We start from the raw sequence: 18066 nt of genomic DNA, 5'->3' as shown, positions 1-18066 counted from the left end.
GTTCCTGATCAGAGATAAGCTTTTACTACAAAAAATGTTATTGGTTGAATCTCAGCTGAGATGATAGACGGTTCATTTTATTAATCTGTTTTGTGCTTTTGATCCAAAAACAAATTAAAATAGAATTAGGTTTTAATAATTATGTTTTCACGTATCTTTCATCTTGATATGTTGTGAATATTATCCTCTGAAGGTTAATTAATTAAACTCACTGCTCAGCAAACATTCAGGCAAGATTTTCTTTCAACTTGTTCTTACTTGTGGTCAGGAGGAAACCCATCAGGGTTAAATCTAAAGATTTATGTGCTGATTATTCTTTCAAACAAATTAGTGGACTTATTCTGAGTCCTCCTTCTGCCTCTGTATAAAAGCAACATTACTCCATCGAAACTAAAGTATATGTGATCAGGTCTTAATTGATATAAATTATTTTTATACCATAAATTTCCCTTAAGTCTTGGCCACAAGTCAGAGTTAGTTAATCATATAATAATTTAGGTTGGAAAAGACCTCTAAGATCATCTAGTCCAACCTTAATTAGCTTTTATTGTTGAATGATCTTGTTATTGAGATTTGTTTATTCCATCATTTCTGTAGGTAAAGGTCACTGATAACTCCACACAGGTCTTGTAAGATTTTTTTTTCGTTATTTTCTCTGCTTATCTGGTGAAATTTTAAATGACCATACCAGCCCAAAATGGAAATCACCTTTCTTATGATACTACTGCTCTTCTTTGGATGCCTTCAAAGTAACTGATCAGTTCTATGACAAAGATAAGAAAGTCTTCACATTTTGAAAGTGAATCCCTTGAATTTATTTTTTCCATACTATCTGCTGATTAAGTTCTCTTGTACCAAAGGTAAAGACACGTAAATGGTTGAAGAGTTGAATGTCTCTTGGTGGAGCCCTCCTCCACAATGAGAGACCAGCCAAGCAAGATTTAACCTTGACACATTTGCAACCTACACCGTTTTAGACCATCTACCCACCATCTCCAGAAGAGCACAAGTTTCTGCTCTACCGCGTGTCATGGACACCAACTCCACATCCCTTACACAGCAGTACTGGTGATAAGAAAGATAAGCCAGTTACAAAATGCAAAGTTAAAACATAGCAGCTAGTCCACTTTATGTCTTAATCTAGGCAGCTGGTGAAGCATTTGTCCTAAAGGAAATGGTTATATTTTCTCTTCAGTCAATAGAGATAAATAGAGCTCTTGAAGGAGAAAAATACCATACATCTCAATGTAAGCACACAAGTTCAATGGGCTGTAATCTGCCCTGAATTTATAAAATAAGACTATTTTCTACCTTCAGGATACTGGGAAGCACACTGAGTCTGCAATTTCTTTAATATCTTAAAAGATAAAAGACATTTAAGGTTCCAAGAAGATATCCCATTTCACATGAAATAACTGTTATCTAATATTCATTTTACTGTCATTATGGCCACAATAGTATCAAATTAAGCATTTAAATAACAGAGAAATAAAATGTCTTCAAGTAGGTATATAATGCAAAATTTTACTTCCATATTATTGTCACATGTGACTTCTGATTTTCTTTTCCATAAATGTGCTTTTTTAACCTTTTATACAGCAATTCAACAATAACACATTATAACATTCCTACAGCCTACTTTTATTTTTAAAGTTTTTTGTTTGTTTGTTTGTTTTGTTTTTTTATTTTATTTTTTTTTATTCCAGAGCTCTACTACTACCAGGTAAGAAAGTAGACTCCAAAAAAAAAAAAATAATAATAATAATAATAATAGAAGAAATTAACCTTGTCAGATTAATGCGTGTTAATTCCACCAGCAAGTATTCAAAAATATGAATTTAATTGAAGAAACAGACAGAATTTTTTAAATGACCTTAAAAAATTCCATAATGTGTGAAATTTGAATGCACCAGAACCTGAATACATGGTTCTGAACCCAGACATCCAGATTTAGCAAAGTACTTGTTTCTCTCTACTGGACGAAGTACTAATGCCTCTTTAGTGCCAACAGTTCTTAAAGTATATTCTTCTACATTTTAAAGTGGAAAACCATAATCTTTCTTCCCTTTGTCTCTAAGCTATATCTTACCCCCAAAATAATCAATTTTTGCTATAATTTTGCTTTAAATTAAAAAAAAAAAAAAAAAAAGCCTTTTTTTAATGATTGTCTTATAAAGCAAAATACCTTTCCCATTAAAATTTCTAAGATGTTTGCTCTTGACTACACGGTCATTGATTAAAATATGATGAATTTCTGCTAGAAAAACATCAGTGATCAGAAAGTAATGCAATTGCCTTTACATACTGACTTCTCATCAAAAGCTTCAAATTTATTTAAAGCTTACAGCACATAATTTAGAAAACAGATTCCTTTAGAGGTACTTTTACAGAGTCATTTTAATATTGTATCACACAGTACCTCAAATTTTCATCTGGCAAGAGCTCTGTGTGCCAACATTATATTTAACCAATGGACAGCTGAGGACAGGGAACTTCAGAGTGGTTTCCCTGGGGTAGCACAAGAAGCCCTAGGGAACAGTATAGGTCAGTATTGTTGTCCAACAATGATATCCCGGGGTATTGCTGTCCTGTCCTCTGCTTGAACAAATGACATTGTAAGTTTATGTTGGTAGAAATTTACATATCCAAACATGTTTTCAGACTTATTTTGTGAGAGTGTGCTATATTACTTGTACAATCTCAGTGATCTGAGCATCTCTACTACTTCCAAGAAGAGAATTCTGTACCTCTCTTGCTTCTCTGAGTTGAGTTTTGAAGTAGTTTGCTGAACCCATGCATTCTAATAAAGGCTTAAAGACAAAATAGTAGTATAAGGAAAAGAAGATATAAAACAAATAAATTACTTAAAGAAAGAGAGAAAGAAAGAAAGACATGAAAAAAAAAATCCACAAATGCTGAGACTATTTTTAGTTGGCTCAGACTCAGAAAAAACTAGTATTTCCTGTTTGAGTTTTCTTTCCAGAAACCCTTAGAATCCTGTTCTTATTTTCTTGGGTCCTCAAAAGGATAGTGGAAAAAAAGTAAATTATAAAATAAAAGAGCATTTATGTGAAAACATATCTGTACAGAGCTGAAAAAGAAAATATATTTCTTTGTCAAAGTTTTCAAAGAAAACGGCTAGCACATAACCAGTTTTGTAAATTGAACAAAAAATTAACTATATTCTGTAGGAATCTGATATTTTTATTATTAAATATGTGTTCATGATTTCTTTTTATTAATTACTATGTATACATTTCATTTGCATTTGAAAAATTATATATTATGACAAAATATCTTATGCCAGTGGCCCATCAGAAAAAACATGGTGTTATCATGTGTTTTTTTTTCTCAAAAGCTATTTTATTTCTATGGTTGTAATTATGCTGTTATTTTCAACATAATAAGTTACTTTTAGTTGTCTTCATTCCTAAGGATGAACTGTTGATGCTTTTTTTTTTTTTTCACTACAGGGCTTAATTTTTTCAGTGACTAATTTGTACAGCATTTTGACACCTTTTCAGATTGGTGTGGCTAGAGAAGTGACACTAAGTAAATATCCAGAAAATAAATAAATAAAATAAAATAAAATAAAATAAAATAAAATAAAATAAAATAAAATAAAATAAAATAGTCTGTCCCAGAACAACTGAAGTTACTGTTTTCTCTGCCTTGACTGGTAACAGGTCTCTTTTATCTTCTGAAACTGAAATCTCTGTGACTATATTGATGACCATCTCAGACTGTATCTGTTAAGGGTACCCCAAGATTCCTGTCAGGATGTAATTAGTGTATCTTTTTCACCAGATGAGCTGCAGGGAGCCTTACATGTCTAAGTATGTGAAGCTAGGCATGCCGTACAAGTTAGGCACTAGATTGTCCACAGGGCAATCAAGAGAGCAGAAAACAGTTATACTGACACAGACATCCCAAGATGTTTCACTCTGGCACTGGATATAAGATGCCTGATGCCTTCCACACATGTATATACTGTTCACATACATTAACATACATTACATAAATGCATTAACAAAAATGTTAATGCATTTTGGCATGACCCACAGCTGGGCAGTTCTGAGGTCTTCAGTTTGAAGACAGAAATATGTGGAGGAAATGAAATAGATTCTCCTTTATTCCCAGCAGAGTGCAGAAGGTCTGATGAGAGCCAAACTCCAGTGTTAAGACAGGGAACTAGTAAAGTAGGATGTGGCCATGCTGGTATCTCAAGGCAGATACAGAAGAATAATACAGAAACAGAAGAAGAATATAACCTCTTTCTTACTTTTACTATATGTGAAAGTCTTCAGAAGTGGAGATTACTATTGCTCTAAATAAAGAGTGACTTTTGACTTCTGCACGATATCAAAAAACACTCCTTGCCAGTAAGCATGAATCCATGCAATTTCTAATTTGCTGATGAAAAGGCAAAGGCGGTTCAATACTGACATAGCTGATATTGTTATTTCAGTGCTCTAAATGAATTTCTACCAGAAGCCATATCAGTAAGGTTTACTAGTATGGAGTTGGTTAGAGAATTCACCCTATTGAAATACCATCTATCCCTAAACACTTAATTCCTATCCATTTTCCTTGTAAATGGCACAGCACATGGGTCCACAAGGCACATCCTGTGTATCTTGTATATCTTGTATATGTGGTACATCTTGTATGTGTTTTGATGCCAACTGACATCATCAGAGGGCTTTGGGTATAAATAACATCTCTGAGGATATAAATAATTATCTCTGAAATGATAGTACAATCTGCAGGGTTATTACTGAAACCAGGTATGATTTACTTGTCATTCAATGACAAAATAAAATTGTTTCACTAACACAACATGTCCAAGGCTGTAGACATGAGAAAATAATCAATGTCTATCGATCGATCTTTCGCATTTGTGTTGGACAACTTTGTACTTTCTTAGGCACATTTATTACATATCCAACACTGCTATCACTCCCTTAAGAAAAATGAGAAAGCTCTGAGAATGAGAGATCACAGAAAATAAGTCCTACAGGGAGCTCAGCAAATCATGTGGTTAATTCCTCTTCTCTAAAAGAGGACCAACAAAACAGTGTCATTCTTAACTGTGGTTCATCTACCCTGTTTTTAAACCTTGAAGGATCCACCATCTCCCTATGCTCTGTTCAACAATATGTTGATGTTCCTGCCTTTTATCTCTCCAATACCAATCTAAATCTTTCTATATAGATTTTACCCCACCACCTCTTACATGTTTGCAATGAGGAACCATCTATTCCCTTCTTCATATTAACAACCATCTAGCCTCTGTCTCCCTAAACACCTCACATTCCTTTGACTCTCTTTCATACATTATGTTATTTCAGGTATCATTCTTACTCTATTTTTCATTGATTTCTTCAGCTGATCCACCTCTTTCTCAAAGACCAAGTGCCAGAAATGGACATAGTGCTTCAATAGAGTTTCTTTTAGTGTCTACGTAAAGAAAAAATATATTTCATATTTTTGCTTTATACAGAGCTGTATGATATTGTAGTTTCATAGTCAATGCATCTGCAAACCATGTAGTGGTTGTTGTCTAAATGTGACATTTTACTTTTGCTCTAATCAAAACAGTAAATTATTTTTGCTAATTTTTCAACATCAAGGACTTTGGGGATGTTGACTCTCCTTGACTGTATTAGACTAGATCACAAACTGTCAAAGTTTAGGTAAGATGAACCTAACTAAACATTTTGCACTGATCCCTAGTGAACAGTATCCTTTTCAGACAGTGTCTCTAATATGATAAATTAATTTTGAGTTCTCTGTCTGTCCTACAGATTTCTCATTTTGCCATCATTTTTGGCAAACCATTTTGGGAAAAATATACATGTTTTTAGAGCACAAAACCTTTTAGTAAATAGAGAAATTTGAACAGTTTTAGGTGTAGGAAAAACTCTCACTTCATATTTCCTTCCATTTTGACACCAAACCAATGACAGCTGTTCTCTGATTTTCCTTCAGCTAACTGTGCATCATATCTGACTATTTCTTATTGACCACATTTCCCTCGTTGCTTAAGAAAATATTACATAATGACATGAAAACTGTTAATAGAGCCAAGTAATATCACACCTACAATTTACTTCTTATACACAAGGGCTGTTACCTCTTCCAAGAATGAAATTAAATGGATCTGAAATCATTTGTTCTTGATAAATCCATTTTGATTTTAGTATTGCTTCAAGGCATAAATAATTCAGACACCATGCCTTGTGTTTACAGTTCAAAATGGTCACGATGAGGGGTCCAATGCTGTCTATAACTGACTTACAGGTATGAAATACAGACTGGCTTTGTCTGCACTTCACTTGCTGTGAACACAGCATTCTCCTCCACACCAATACTGTGGAGCCTGGAGGGCTCCCAGCTCTCCTAACTGTGTACCTCCTCAGCTACTTTTAGTACACTATGCCCCCCCCACCTTTTCTTTCCCGCCTCTGCAGGCCATGCAAAGGCAAGGCAGCAGCCTTTGTTGGAAGAAGGCTAGAGTGTGATGTGGTTGGTGCCCCAGCCTGGCAGATCAGGGGATCCACACAATATTGCTTCTTACACCAGTGATCCTCTCCTGTGGGCAGACACAGCCACTGTTGCAGGTCTGCTTCGTGACTACTCAGTCACTCTTACTTAATGTCAGAGTCTGTTTTTTTCTTTCCGTCTGTATTTCTCTTCTTGAGGAAAGACGTCACAATATTTCTGCAGTCTTGTATAACTCCAACCTCTTCTCATAATTTTTCAGAGGAAATCATGAATGTCTCCAGGCATGGGTCTCACCTGCTGCAAAAATACCAACATAGAAACTCCTAGGGCAATAAGAAAGAGGCAGCAAAGATTTATCATAAACAACATAATTATAAATGATGGATAAATACACCATCTGCTTTTCTGTGCCCCACCAGCTTTCATAGCTCTAATGGGAGAGGCTGCCAAGACAAATCTTGGCAGGCCCTGCTGATAGCTGGTAGGATGCCAGCCAAAAGAGTTTGTCAGGTCAAACAAATTTCTTTGACAGGATAACTGGTTTATATGGTAGACAGGAAGCAGTAGATGATATGATGTGATATGGTATGATATATATGATTGATTGATATGATATGATATGATATGATATGATATGATATGATATGATATGATCTGTCTGATTTTAATAAGCTTTTGAAAATATTTACATAACATCCTTATAAACAAACAACAGAAGTACAGTCTAGCGTTCCCATATTACAGTCACAAGCCAATTTGGGGTTATGACAGTCATTAATCATTACAGTCATTAGTCAATACAGTCATTAGTCATGACAGTCATTAGAACTATAAGCTTAACCAAAATACAGTTTTTTATGCACGTGTTTAAGTTGAACAAAATTATCAGTCTGTGAGTAGTCTCTCACAACCAAAGTTTGCACATTGCTAGTCAAAATGAAGTCACCATGATTAGGTGAAGAGGCAGTTGAAAAACTAAATTGAAATAGTAGTTATCAACAGTTTGCAATCAAACCAAAAGTAGTTATCCATTATGGTCTAAAAACAGTTTTACCTAGGTAAAAACTCATTATTATAAAGTTATTATAATTTGTAAAACAAATAAAATTAAAAAGTGTTATGTGTTATTATGCATCATTATTTATTATATATGGTTGTAAATATGAATATTTAAATATGCAGCTTGAATAATAAAACAGAGAATTTACTTAACAACAAGACAGTTGCAAACAAAGTACACAAGTGTCACCAGCAAGTGTCATATATAAGGCAGATGAGGTAATGATGCTTCTCTAGGCTGTGAATCTTTGTATTTTCATTCAATTCTTTATTGTTTGCAATATAGCAATCTTCCAGAAAAGTTGAAAACACTGCACTAATTTGAAGCAGCAGCCTTGTATCCAAATTTATGTAAATTTTATGATATAAATGAAGTAACAACAAGATTAGAAAAGACAATAGAAAAAAAAAAAAAAAGTAGAGGAGGGATTTAAGAGGGTACAGAATGAAAATTAATTGCCTTGGCATTTTTTTTCACTGTTTTCTTTAGAGAGGAGGAAACAACATGCTGACAAACAACCACCACAAAGGATGACATTAAACTATGCTCTGAATATTTATGCTTTATTCATATATCTGTTTAACTAAATGATCTTAGTGTGTTTGACCTTTTAAATGCAGGAAATAAGTACAGAAATAAGACAGAAATTCACTTTAATTATTGAAAAATCAACTTCACCTTCCTAGACATTATCAAAGTTTTCAGTGGTATTCATAATTTAACTAAGGCATTGTTCACCTGATGAATATTTATAAATATAAGTCCCTTCTTTCAGCAGTTTTTGGGTAACTTCCACAATTGCTTTTTCATGGGAAGCTTTCAGACATGGCACTCCTTTCTCATCTTCCTATTGATTCTCTTCAAGCACAGGTGTTTTCCCAAGTCCCAGTCATGCTATCACCCTGCTTGTGAGCCAAGAACAAACAATGAGGCGATTCAGAAAGAGAGTGGGATTTGGACACCTGAGTGTGTTAAATATTTCCATTTATGTAACAAGCAAGTAACAACAACTCAATGATGCATATATTGCTTTGTTTTGTTTTTCAATGATAAATGATGATCTATATTATGGGAATTTTGGCATTTTTACAGAGAAATCTGTAGAGTAAATATTTCATTTGTCTGTTCTATGATTGTCTCAATATTTCTAGGAAAACTTTTGCTCAGAAATATACCTTAAAAGATTAACTCTAGAGACTAGTCAGGAAAGGATTATGTTTATTTAGTACTCACCAGAGAAATCAACGTACCGGAAAAGATAGAGATTAGATAATCTGCTAGGTCCTCATACTCTCTGTTTTCTATCATATATTTCTCTGCTATAGTAAGTTAGCTAGTATCACGGGAGAAGCCCATAAATTATCCCAAATGTCTCATAAAAATACTGTTAGTTTTCAGAAACAAAATACCCACCACATTTCCAATCCAATTTGAGCAAATTCATTAATGATGAGGAACAAATATGAGTACACTTTGTACAAGCCCAGGCATCCTGCTTTGGAAACTATATCCAAATACATAAATTTTAAAGGTCCCATATTTTGTGAATATAGCTCTGTAAACCAGTTGGCATGGTTGGCATGCCAGGATAAGGTCAAAAGTTACAAGTCTGAGTGTAATAACTAGCAAAAGAGCCTAGAGAGTTCATTAAAAGTCAATCCTACGCTTACATACAGGATCAGATTTTTTTTGAAGAAGAAGAAGAATTTGGGGCTTTTTTATGCTTTTTTGTGTGTGTGTGTGTGTTTTTTATTTTCTTTTGAATGAGAAAATATATTGTAACCATAACGATTATTATTAAGTCAAAGTAGCAAGTACTTCCACATATGAGCCCATGCTCAATAAAGACAAGGCACTATATAAAGCCAGTTGTGTTTTTTATTCATACATTACTCTGACTATACAGGCCTGTCCATTTTGCTTTAGCAGTGCTGATATGATCTGCTCCCAGGAGAGGAGAAGTGCTCCTTCACTGACAATATGTAGCTAAAATTCTGCCCTGGATTTTATATTCTGGGGCTATGATTTCAAGATACTGGATAGATTTCCTATTTATAAAGGAAGTCTCTCAGGTCCCTCTTTAGCCTACATCCTAATGTTAATGAGGTTACTCCTGGCTTTGTCTAAAAATAATAGTCAGGTCACTGCATTCATTCTAGTCAATTTGTTTGGCAGTGTTACAAGCGAAGAAAGAGTAAAAAATCAATTTAAGCAAGAGTTCTGAGCCCTGATAGACATTGAGTGTGAGTTCTGACATAACATAAAAGGAGCATAATTAAAGAGAGCTTCTGTGGAAGAAAAAAAAAAAAAAAAAAAAGCAGGAAAAAGACTGAAGTCTACAAATCTGAGTTCTGAAAACAGAAAGAGTAAATCAGACATTTTAAAGTGCGGTAGAACATTCCTTGATGAAGAAAGGATCCTGATTTAGAAGAGGAAAGGACAGGAGGAAAATTTCTCTGATGGGGTCTTATGGTTTTTGTTGGGAGGGGAGGGGGAGGTTGATGTTTGTTTGTTTTTCCTAGAGAAAGAATAAGGACACTTTCTGTGGAAGAAAATACAACTGAACTATTCACTATTCTAAATAATTTCCCAGGAAGATTTCCACCATTTTAACTGCTGATCATTCAACTCTTCTAAAGAGTTAACACTTGGTATATCCTATCAACATGCCTGGGAACTGATGGAAAGCTGGCTGGTTTTGGCAGAGCTACATGGCTTTGGAGGGACATCACAGCAAGAGTTAAAGGCTATGCAGTTATGCTGTAAGTATTGTTTCTTCTTGTAGATATAAAATATTTGACTGCTTTGAAAGTTCTGAAACTCTTTGTTAAATGTTGCCAAACTCAGCTGTTATTTGCTGGATGCTCTGCATCTAGATATGCTTCACTAAAAATCACAAAGCTGGTGATGTTTTGGTGATACAAATTTACACCATTTTTTGTACAAGAAGAGGCTACCAGAAGGGAAAATTCCAGTCCAGAGAGTAAAAGCTTCCAAAGCAACCAAGCACATGTTAAGTAGAAACAATTTTGACCACTGATTACACTGCTCCTCCTGACTTGCTAACATCACAGTATTATTTATCTAAATACTTTATATATATATATACAGTGTTTCAGTTGGGATTTTCAATTGTATATGTGTGGATATCCACATATCTTTCCTTCAAGTGAAAGAATTCCTCAGATTCTGGCATTCTTTCAGATGAACCTGTTGAGCTTTTTCTCCTTTTCCTTTTCTTTTTCCTTTTCCTTTTAACTCTCAGCTGATTTTCAATATATTAAACTAACAGGTATTTCTATATTTCTTTTCCTGAAAAGTGTATGATAGAAAGACACAAACATGGTGGATAATTGAGAGAAATCTGTTGCATATATTTCAGTATAGAATGCTGTCCAGATAACATAAGTTAGGCTCTTCTATCAAAGAGTGAGAAGTACTAAATCTCAGCATCTTTGGGAATCAGAGAAGAGGCCATTTGATCACTTTTGGCAAATTAAATGGAGAAGAATGGCAAAGGAATCATCATTGAAGAAAAACCTGTGGTCACATCCAGTCTGTTGCCACTGCAGATCAGTCCAATTACAGCTGTGCAGCTAGACCACGATCCCATGAGTAGTACCAGCACCCAGGCTGCATACCTTTAAACACTTTAAACACAGGAAGTGTTTTCAGGGATGCACAGTAGTATTCCTATTGCATGTGCTGCTGGTGATGGAAATCAGCCATTAGTTAATGCTGGTTTGGTTGGAGTTGCTGTCTAGATAAAAGGAAGTGGGCACCTGTCTGAACAAGAAATAGCTCAGGATGTATCATGGAGAAAATAAAAATAATAAATTAATTTTAAAAAAAAAAAGACAAATGATTCAAAGTAATTTTTGCAGCTAGCAATTAATGGATAAGATTTCTATCAGCAGATTTCCAGCACAGCAAGTTGAGCTGGCAACATGACTCATATTCATAGAAGTTGGGTGGGATTTTCTGGTTTTGACTATAAAATTATCCCCCTACCAAAATTTAAAAAGCAATGTGAGGGAATCCATAAACCCCATGAGCTCATGCTGCCAATCTCAACCCCATCAGAAGCCATGCATGAGACTAACCTGCTTAGAGACTGAGTACAAGATGTTCTTACAGAAAAAGCTGTACATAGCCAAAAGCAAAAAGAGGGAAAATATATGGAAAGAAATCAAGCAAATACAAGAAATAAAAAATAAAAATAAAAGTTAAATATATATATGTGTGTCTATAGTGCAAAAGAATGTGTTTGAAACTGAAAGCAATTAAATATATTTTGTCTGTGTGCTGTAGAAAAACCATGAAGGTTGTCAGAAACAGAGTCACCAAAGATTTCCTACACACAGTGTGGATATTTACATTCTTCTTTTTTTTTTTTTTTTTTTTTTTTTTCCTCTCCAGTGTATATTTCGCTGTTTTTTGGACCACCAAGCAACAGAAGCAACGATAGTAGTGAATGACTCATACCCAGACATTTCTGACCTATTAGTCACATATCTGTTACTGGAATAAGTATTGATTCTGTGCCTGCTGAAATGAAAGATGTGTCTGATGGCTCATGAGGGAAGGTATGTGATATTCAAGGATCGTGGTTTTCTACAGTAAATGTGCATCTTTCCAGACAGAAGTTCCCAGACTGTGTTGTATATACTGCTAGTGGAGCTGGAACAATTTCAGACTGGCTCTGCTCATGACAATCCCTAAATCAATTAAAATTAGGAATCTTTCTTGAAATGGAATTAATACAGCTTGCTGGTAGCAGCCAAGGGAGCAGGTCTAGCTCTGTCTATACTAAGTCTGTCTGTCTTTGAAAACATGGACACACAAGCATTTACCAGCTGATCACCAGTGGCTGATGACCAGCCTACACGAAGGTAGGTCCAAGAGCCACAGAGCAATTGACTTTCTAGGTTGCTGATGGGTGGTATTTGCCTGTGTGGAGATTCTCCCATGGTAATTCAGAGCGAAAGAAGAGATGAGAGGAGGTATGTTGTGGTTTAGGAAAGCAGAGGGTGAGACAGAGTGAAGACTGTCAGGCCAAGGGAGGGGAGAGGAAGATGCCAAAAGAACAAAAGAGATTAAAAACACCCCACCCTTGTGTAACCACACAAGCTGGCAGGGTCAAGCACTGTCTCTATGCTGGAGATACTCAAGCAAATAACCCCCATTTTGAGGGCCTAACTCCACTTAGCTTTATTCTGTTTACTTCAAAAGGGACTGGTCAAATATTTGTAATTGAGCAAAGGCTGAACTGTTTTCCCGGATCAGGACACAAAGTGCTAAATGGTTAAAATGTGTTTATAACATTACTGTACTGTATTCTTTAATTATTGGCTCACTTACTGGCTAGCAGAATCATGCATATTCCATCTTATATGCTCTTCACATTTCTTTGTGACTCTCGGTTTTGTTTTTTCCACAGATGAAAGATAGCTAGAATCCTTGCTGTAAGGTCATAATGTCTCCTTAACCATTTGCACTTGTCCTCATGAAGTAAATTAGTCTTCTTTTAAAACTTTTAAAGAATTGGTACTAGTATACAGAGAATCATTATCATGAGAATACAAAGAGGGTTCCTTTTTTTTAACAATATTTTAAGTTTTATATATATTAGGTTTTATATAGCTATAGCTTTTTTTTTATGAAAAAAATCACTGCATGTTTGCACAAGATATAGAGAGCCTGATAAAAAACACATATGAAGTATTTTAATCACAGTTTTTTCCTCTCTCTCTTCAGCATTCGTTTTGTTCTTGGTTCAATGTTCTTCATAAAATCAATCCAAATTAACAGCATTTAAAATGCCATTCAAGCAAAAATGAAACCTAAAAACATAGAAATGTGAGTCAAGTAATAACAGATACTATGAGTCTTGCAGAACAAATTATAAGCCTGTATCCTTTTTTTGGAAGAAAGATGTGCAGCTGTACTAAGAACAAAAGATATGTATGCTAAGGTGGAAAAGAAAAAGCAGAACCTAAGCACAAGCTTACACAATTCTGATCTTTGCTTACTTCCTTCAATATTTAGAAAAGAAACTGCACATACAGGCTGATGACAGGATCAAGTCAACATGAGTTTAATCTTGATTTCAGCTGATACATGTTTAAGACTTAAGACAAAAAAAAAAATAAAATAAAAAAATACTACTATGCTAGCTCCTCACAAAATCTTTATATATAAGACAGCAATGAAAAAATGTATCTCTGAGTGATACTCCAAAGTATCTTAAAATTAACTTTTGAGCTAAGGAGGAAAACTGCATTATTTCTCAGAATTGCAGAGTTGCAGACTGTTTGAGATTGGAAGGGACCTCTGGAGACCATCTGGTCCAACCCCACTGGTCAAACAGAGCAACCTAGAGCTGCTTGCCCAGGACGATGTCCAGACAACTTTTGAAGATCACCATGGAGAAAGACTCAACTGCTCTGCACAACCTGTGCCAGTGTTTTTTCAACTTCACAGTAAAGTGTTTCCTGGTGTTCAGATGGAATTTCCTGTTTTCCAGTTTGTGCCCGTTGCCTCTCATCCTGGCACTGAACACCACTGGAAAGAGCCTGGGTCCATTCTCCATCCCTCCTCCCCCATGACGTTTTCCTCCAGTCCTCAGGCATTTCTCTCGTTCACCGTGATCTTTGAAGATAATTGAGAGTGGTCTTGCAAAGACATCACCCAGCTCCCTCAGCACTTGTGGGTGCATGAGGACCCATGGACATATGTACTGCTGGTTTGTTTAAGTATTCTCTGACCTGATTCTCTTCAACCAAGGGTACATCTTCACTCCAGACTTTCCCCTATGGTCACTGGGACCTGGGATTTCTGAAGCCCAGTCTTGCTATTAAAGAATGAGGTGAAGAAGATATTCATTAACTCAGTCCTTTCCAAGTCATGTGCCACCAGAGCCCCTATCCCATTCACCACATGCTCATGTTTTTCCTTGCCTTCCTTTTGCCACTTATCTACTTACAGAAGCTCTTGTTGTCTTTGATATCCCTTGTCAAATTAATTTGTTCTGCTGGAGCCTAAAATATTCAGTACTAATTCTGGAATGTAAAGTTAAGAATGCATTTGTGCCAAATAAATAAATCAATAAACAAATAAAAATTGCTAATTTGTAAATTGATGGGGTTTTTCCTTGCTTCTTGCAGCATTTGACTCTCCTGTATAGCTTTTTTGTGTCATTGGTGGTTGTTCCATCTGCTTGCAAGATACTGCGTGCAGATATTAAGGACACTATGTTCTGACATGTCAGGCAACCGTTATTTCAAGGAACATGACCATTTACACCCCACCAGTCTCAAGATGCAGACAATGATTTAGAGTTAACAAGTCTCCCCTGATGGTTTGAAAGCCTGCTCTAAGCACATTCAGCAAGCAAGGCCAGGCCTTGCACCCCCTGGGCAATTCACATGGGTGAATTATCTCATAGAGTACAGTTATTCATATTGTTAAACAATGCGAGGAAGCAGTAAGAAGTTAACCCAGAAGTTGAAATTTTATACTCTTCTTTCCTTAGGAAACAAACTAGCAAAACAAAACAAAACAAAACAAAACAAAAAGAAGAACAAAGGAAACTCACAGGGAGGAACAAAGGACTAGGAGAGATTACATGAATCATCAGGTTCATCCCCTATCCACAACCAGGTAATCTTCAGAGTATTTCCCAATACCTTATAATAATTTTCAGACCTTTGCTACAAAAGGAGCTGAAGACAATATTCTTGTCTTGGCATGTCCCCATATCAGAGGTTTTGTATTTTCAAAAAAAAAAAAGATCCTTCCTAATCTCACCTAGGGGAAATTCCTTCCAGAACCTATGTCAGTCAACCTAACTTTGGTTATTGGAGCAAAAGGCAGCAGACAGGCATGAGAGAAATGTTTTCAGCCCAAGCTGACTCATAGTCCTAGATCAGTATGAAGGAATGAGAGACCAGGGAAAGAAAAGAAATTTGTCCTTCCACCCACCAGGTGCTGGTGGGAACAGAGAGAGGTACATGCTCTTTGCCTCTTTGTTATTTTGGAGAAAGCAGAACTCACAAGCCACATTAAGACCGTATCCTACACATCCCAAGAATATTTCTCCCATCAGAGCATGGGGCATATGCTGTTTACCAGCAGTCATGTGCAGTTGTCAGTAAGCTCTGATCTTCCTGACATTTTGTGTTTCCCTATATTTATCACTGCAGCTACGTTTCACAGTGCCAATGAGAAAATCGATGTACCAAGCATTTCAGCTGCAAAAGCACCAGTGCAAGGCTCAGACAGCTGATCTCAGAGCCACTCTGGGACCCCAAATAAAAGGTAAGTATCTGCTCCCAGACCCACTAGATGGCACTGTGTATGGCTGTTACCAGCCCTTACAAACCTGAGGCAGAGTTTGGTGTGAGCCCAGCAGCTGCAACCTCAGATGGGTGGCTTTGATTTCCAGCACAAGTCTCTTAGCCTGGAACCTCATGCAGCTGTTCTGCCCCTTCAGCAATTTTCGGGATCCCTCAGTCACTCTAAATTAGTGCTCTTTCAAATGACTACCAGTATTTTTTTATATTATTTTTTACTTTTCTCCAGAAGCTCCAAGGTTATATTTTTCCAGTTCCTGGACCTTGCCCAAAACATTCCAGAGGTTTCAAGAAATATTTAGAAAGTCAGTAAGTCTGAGTATCCTGTCTAGCTGATGTGCAGTGCATGTGTGAGTGGAAGGGTGCAGCCTTCAACCAAGCCTCCCAGAAGTACTGCAGATTACAGGAATTTTGATGTGACCCTAACTTTCCATCTTGGCTACACCAGTTCTTCTCTATGGGATCAGTTTGTATCCCAGTGAAATTAGTGAGGGGGTTCCACTGAGATCACTGAGGGTTGGTTAGGGGCCTCTGCCAGGTTTCCAAACACTGAAGAAAAGTGTGCTGACATTTGGTAAATCTTTCCCCCTTTTCTAATCAAGATTTCTACTCTTACTGTGAGCAGGGTTTGCTGGTTTATGCTCACAATGAAAACTGATGGGACTGTCGGGAAAACTGATGGGGCTGCCATTTTCAGTTTGGCTAGCAGGAGTTTTGCCAAATACATTTTTCTAAATGAAATGGGAGTTAAAATCCCTCTGTCTCTCTGCTTCTTGCTGTCTCCAGTTTTTAAAAGTTTCTCTTGTACTGCAGCTTCAGCAGCAACCTGAGCATCATTTTGAGCCTTTTTTAAGTCCTTGGAACATAGCTTTGCCTCTCCCTAAGCAAAAGTGCTGTTTGAAACATCTCCTTTTTGTCCTCTCACATCATTATTTACTCTAATAAAGTGCATTAGGCATTTTCCAATTGTGCCATTCAAGATTCAGCCACAAACTGATCTATAAACCATATGCGAAATGTACAAGTTAAACAAACATCATCAATTCCCAGGCCTCACACATTTGAAGCAGTCCCTCACAGAGAGCTTCCATGGCTAGGTGGTGTTGGTCAGCAAAGCACTGTGAAGAAGGTCAAATATGCTTGTCAAGCACTGAGTTGCTAGTTATTGCCTCTTGTTTGAGGTCTCCAGACACAGTAGTCAGTAACTGACTGTGTGAGGGTCCTTAGTCCTCTCTCATATGGAAACCATGGCCCCCAGGGAGTAGGAGATATAAGCCCTGGATAGCAAGTGTAAGTTGGAGAGCATGAAGTGCAAAGCAACTGTGTGAGACTGGACGGCACTGGAAATGGAGTTCTGTGCCCGTCACCATGTCATAGGGTGACTGCAGGTAAAGCTCCTAAAAGAGGCAGGGAGAACATAATGTCAATGGCTTGGTTTGGTCTCATTCTTTTTATTTATTTATTTTTTAGTTCTGTATCTGACTGCCTCCAGGTGTGTCTGGAGCTGGCACAAAATACAACAGTGTCATGAGGAACTCCAGAAATTTAGAGGTGTATCTGAACACATAGTTCAGGGTTACAACTGAGTGAGTGCATACTACATCATAACTGTACAGATTTTTTTAACTGGCATTCGCAACAACAAGACAAAATTTAAAAAGAAAAATCAATGTGTGTAGTCAGGTTTCCAAACGAAGAATAGTTTGTAGTAGTTGTTTCACCTAGTATGACCTGGATTTGAGCATGATGAGTTTTTATAAGCTCAGCTGAGCTATACCTACTGTAGGACCTTAAGAAGGAATTCTTGGGGAGTTTGACCTCCAAATGCAGGATAAAGTAGTTTCAGGGTTGCTTTAACTTACACAGATTAGGAATAAATCCCAGGAGGTATTAAAGAAGAACATGTTCTGGCTTTTACCTATCCCACAGGATATGATTTACTGTTCAGGTACAGAAAAAAAAAAAAAAAAAAAAAAAAAAAAGATCCCCATAACTTCTATCTCATCTATGCATCTATGCAATGATTTCTTCCCAGTTATGCCTGTATTCACACCACAAGTGGAGGCTACATCTCACTTTTGTATTTTCTCCATACCAGCAGCAGATCATTTTGGTGATAATTTTGGTGTTTATCTGCTTTTGAAA

The 18066-nt window shown here is 36.4% G+C and overlaps 2 long non-coding RNA genes across 7 annotated transcripts in view; one reads left to right on the top strand and one right to left on the bottom strand.

Moving 5' to 3' along the window:
- Positions 1 to 18066, bottom strand: part of LOC137854573 (uncharacterized) — a 57720-nt gene that overhangs the window by 6932 nt on the left and 32722 nt on the right. The window contains exon 4 of one of the 6 annotated variants that reach the window (XR_011095246.1): positions 1655 to 6801. The exons of 3 other annotated variants lie outside the window; for them this stretch is intronic. This is a non-coding gene — a long non-coding RNA (uncharacterized lncRNA). Of the gene's footprint in view, positions 1 to 1654; positions 6805 to 6852; positions 8470 to 18066 lie in introns of those variants that run through there. 2 more of the 6 variants (XR_011095239.1, XR_011095244.1) reach the window with 2 other exon arrangements.
- On the top strand, positions 12162 to 17914 carry LOC137854574 (uncharacterized). Its single transcript, XR_011095248.1, has 2 exons — positions 12162 to 12459; positions 13325 to 17914. It is a non-coding gene; the product is annotated as an uncharacterized lncRNA (long non-coding RNA).

The sequence above is a fragment of the Anas acuta genome, chromosome 3, assembly GCF_963932015.1.
Source record: "Anas acuta chromosome 3, bAnaAcu1.1, whole genome shotgun sequence".
Classification (NCBI taxonomy): domain Eukaryota; kingdom Metazoa; phylum Chordata; class Aves; order Anseriformes; family Anatidae; genus Anas; species Anas acuta.
Note: the sequence above shows the minus strand (reverse complement) of the source record. Positions and strands in the feature narration are given on the sequence as shown.